The sequence below is a fragment of the Glycine max genome, chromosome 1 (assembly GCF_000004515.6).
Source record: "Glycine max cultivar Williams 82 chromosome 1, Glycine_max_v4.0, whole genome shotgun sequence".
Classification (NCBI taxonomy): Eukaryota; Viridiplantae; Streptophyta; class Magnoliopsida; order Fabales; family Fabaceae; genus Glycine; species Glycine max.
This window is the reverse complement of record NC_016088.4, coordinates 24,170,756-24,175,989: the sequence shown is the minus strand read 5'-3', so window position 1 is coordinate 24,175,989 and position 5,234 is coordinate 24,170,756.

Below are 5,234 nucleotides of genomic sequence, written 5' to 3'. Positions count from 1 at the left end.
TATATGTATATATATATATATATATATATATATATATATATATATATATATATATATATATATATATATATATATATATATATATATATATATATATATATATATATATATATATATATTGTAGCAATGACTAAAAGGTAATTAAAATACAAATTATAGAGACTAAAAAAATTACTTTCAAAATATAAGGACTAAAAGAGAATTAAAATACAAAGATTACTTTTATATAAATTATAGAAATTAAAAAGATCACTTTCCAACTATAAAGAGTAAAAGATATCAATCATAAAACTATAAGGACTAAATGAGTAATTAAACCTTATTTATATTTCTTATATATATATATATATATATATATATATATATATATATATATATATATATATATATAGGAGAATTGTTTATATTTCTCCTACAACCTCCCTCCATTTCATAAATATTAGTGTCCTATATTTAGTATGGGAGGTGGATGTTGTTAGAGGAAGAATATTGATAGAGAATTCCATACTAAGAAACCTTCTTAAATTGTGAGAAAAGAAGTGTAAATTATTTTTCTTCTATTTTTGTTCTTCATTGTTTAGAATTTTTCATATTAAGATATTTGATATGAGTGTCTGTGAAATTATTTATCCAATTGGTTATCTAGAAGATTTATCATGTATGAATAATTTTACGGTTAACTTCTCCATAATAGTTGAGTTGGATTTGGTCCCTTAAAAGATATTTTTAAAATTTAAATTCAGTTACTTTTATGCAACTATTTTCTTTCATATTATATTGTTTAACATCCTAAAAATAGGTTTATGCAAATTATTTAATCAATAATTTATTCTTTGGTTGTTTTTAGGAAATTTTATATTTGGTAAGTTTTTTTCTTTATATTTGTAGGATAAAAAAAATTGACATTGGCAACACACAATTGAAGGATCCCAATAATAATTTAATAAAACCTCAATAACGAAGACATTGTAAAACTTCACTAATTTTGACCTTAATAATTTTTTAGTTTAAATTAATATAGTATTTCAATTTCTAATTAATGCAAAATCGGTTTTTGGAATAAATTTAAAGCAATCTCAAATTTTATATTGCCTTTTGTGACAAAAACTTTCAATGTGTTTCAAAATTTGAATGGAGTATCATTGGATGTTGAAAGAGTAAGGGATCTTTCAATTGTAGAGAGAATTTGAAAGTATGCATTTTATATATTTAAACTCCATTTACAATAACAAAGTAAAAGATACCATTTTCTCTCGCGGTGTCTATTTTGATAAAATTTGTCATATTAATTTTGACCTTATAAAAATAAAATATATTTTACCTGGTCTTGAGTGATAACTCTTATTGTTAGACGGTTTTTTGACATAATTAATAAACTTAATTATTTTTTTATTGGTCTTCTCAAGCATATTTAGAAGACACTAAAACCCACCATTGTTTCATCTTTATCCCCAATCTCATAAGAAATTGTAAGAAAATCACTCAAGAAATGACAAAAAATTACAATATTTGGTATTTAGTCATTAAAAAATATTTAATACATTTTTGGAAATTTTAACCATCATAAATGATTTAATTCATTTACAAAGATAAAAATTTAACGTATTATATATTATACAAAATTTAAATAAAAATAATTAAATATATTGTTTACCCGGGCAACCTGCAGGTAAAAATCTAGTTAATTGTAACAACAATATAATATTGCAACCAATGACATATGTTATTACAATTGTAATTTTAAAAAATCTGATTGCATTTCGGTTACAAAAGCATTTATCTTAATTAATAGAAATTTTCAAATAATAAAAACATTATTACCATTATTATTATTAATAGATTTTTAAAATTATATTAAATCATGAACATTTTTATAAATTATAATTCTATGGTTATCTATTAATTATTTTTAAAAAATAATTTTTAAAATTATGTTAAATCATAAATATTATTTCAAAATTTATTAATTTTATGAGCTTTAAAATGAAACATAAATTGCTAGTATTATGGTTATAATTTAACAGGTCATGGCTAATTTTATGCATTATAATTTTATGGTTTTTTTATTAATTATTTTGATTTTTTTTCCTTTTTAAAATTATTCTAAGTCATAAGGATTGTTTTCAAATTTATTAATTTTAGGGTATTAAAATGAAACATAAATTGCTAATGTTATGGTTATAATTTTAACAGGTGGTTGTTAATTATATGCATTATAATTTTTTGGTTATCTATTAATTATTTCGATATTTTTTTCCTTTTTAAAATTATGTTGAATTATAAAGATTAATTCAAAATTATTAATTTTATGGGCATTAAAATGAAACATAAATTGCTAATGCTATGTTTATAATTTTAAAAGATGATTGTTAATTTTATACATCATAATTTTATGGTTAGCTATTAATTATTCTGAAATATTTTTTATAAAGAAGAATTTCAAAAAGAAATATCCTAAAATAAACAACAATAAAATTAGGAAATATCCAACCTAAACAAACAGAAAATAGTTAATAAGTTAGAACATGCAGAAAAATATCATAACATGATTTAAGTTATAGAAAAATAAAAAATAAATTCGTTATACACAAAATACTCACAGGAGACATTTAGTGTAATTTTTTCCTTCAAAAGATACTCCTACAATTGTCATTATATTCTTTATATTTTATAATTGACTGGACGAAAAAAAACATAATCACGAATGTTAATTTGCCTATTTATAGTGAGAAATGGTGTTATGTGAAAAGAAAATCATTATCATTAATTATCTATTCATCAACATTTAAAAATAAAACGTAACATTTAAAAATAAAACATACTATTCGACATTAATAATTTTATTGAATCGTCAATTGTTTCATATTACAAAATAGTCAATTTTTTTAAAATTCACTTATTGCAGTATGTTTTTTCATTGAATTTTTTTAAACTCAATTAATGCAGTAAATAAAGAAAAATAAAATAAAACGGTTAGTAACAAGAATATGGAGAGTTACCAGATGTTAGAAGAAATTATTAGAGGATTGAAAATTAATTATGATAATAAGTTCAAATTAAGAATTTATTTTGTGATAGTTTTGCTCATCAAGGATTTAACTCAGTTGGCCGATTCTTCTATGTTTCGAGAGTTTTGCTTGTATGGGTGCAAAGTCTCCACAATTTGCACGTTGAGACTAGAAGTGAAGTGTTGGAACTGTGTGGCTGTGGATACATATCAAGGGACCACAAGAAAAGGAAAGAAGAAAATTCATAGAGGGTTAAGTTGGTAGAAGGATTTGCACCTCACCTTAGTAGAACCTTTGATAAGTATCTTATTTTCTATAATTTGGGCGAGTGAAAAGGCACTCGTATCTTCTACAAATGCTACGTCTAGACACTTAAAAAAGAGTTAGAAAAGTCTGATTTGGAAAAGCAATGATGAGACTGAGTTACTCCTAGGTATTGTTAACATGTACTTTGGTTCAAAGGAGACTAAATGATGCACGATTGGTTCCTATGCAGCAAGTTTGATTTTTGTTGCAACTTAAATATTAAATGGAAAGGATAAGGTGTCATAATAATGGTCCCTTCCTTCCACTCATTTAGAACTGAAAATATCAAGGAAATTTTAGGATAAATAATTGGTTTGAAAGAGTGTGGTGTTGTGTTGATGGCATTGTTTGAGTGAAGACGAGTGTTATGTAGTGGTCCATGGGGAGGGACAGATATGGGTTGCATCATTGTTAGACAAAAATCCTCCTCCTCCACAACTGCACCGACGTGGGCTGCATCCTAGGCCAGTCTAGAAGGATCTAGTTAAAGAAGTTTAGAATTATAATTTATAATAACTTTTTTTAAAACGTTTTAAACCATAGGGACTTATAATTAAAAACTTCATAAAACCATAAGGATCTACAAACTAATTAAACCATATTATAATCAAAATGTATTTAACAATTCCTTAATCAGAGTACAATTTATGAAAATAATACTGATTAATAAATAAGTAAAAATTTACTGTGCGTTTAAAATATGCATATATTCAAGACGTTACATTTTCTCCCCCACATAAGGAGCCTCTACTTCCCTCAGTTGTTTACCTTCCAAGAACCTACTTTAGATAAAATTCATGTCTTTGTAAAAAACGAATAATCAAATGTTTTATTGAAAAATTGTTATTAAATATTACTCAACCAATTAATAAATTTAATCAAGTTATTTATTGTATTTAAACACTTCAATCTTTAATCTATTTAAATTCAAAATGTTAAATAAATTAAATAAAAATTAAATCCATTAAAATGTTGATCCAGTTTGGAGTCATACAAACTACCAAGAGTGAATTTTTGACACGATAATCATATCTCCTGTTCCATTTTTTTGAGTATTGACATCTGATAAAACACTAGTTTTTTTTTATGAAACTTTTACTTTGCCAAAAACAATCATTGAATACACACACTAACACTGAAAAAACAAATATGGCTGTATTTTGACCATGATTTTCACATTCGAAACAGATGGGTCAGATCAACCGATTGAACCGATCTTTCATCTGGTCCAAAAGACCCTCAAAACCAGATAGTAATGAAACTGATGAACCGATATATAACGGTGAAAATCGAACAAAACCGATGATTCACTAGTTTAACCAATTCAATAAAAGATGTCTCGTGAAAAATATAAAAGTAAAGCATAAATAAATGCTACCCAACACAGGTATAACACGGCACAACCACTAATTAGAATTGCCTGTGCTTTAGTCCTACCCAACATAGTTGGCACCTATGAGCGCCAGAAGTTAATGGCCGAGAAATCAGCAGAAAGAAAAAAAGCTGATATGTAACACCAGAAAATGTGATACGTAACTACAGAACTATTCATGCTAGGCAACCAGAACTTTGTTAAAAGTAGATGACAATACAATATTTCCATGATCTGTTTAGAATCACAATCTATGTGAATTTTCTGCATCATTTACACAACATCAATTAAAGAAACTAGCATACCCTAGTGCCAAAAAGCTCCTTGCTATGTGAAGGTACGGAGAAGGGTCATTGTATGTAGTTTTACCCTTGCATATGCAAAGAGACTGTTTCCGGTTTCAAACCGTTCATTTATATCAATACCAAAAATTTAAAATGCTCAATTAATTTCATTAATACTGCAGGCATTTTTAAGTAGTTAACCACTTAGAGAGTGCTTATCATACCACCCACCATCAACAAAACCAGTATAGAGCACTCAACTCA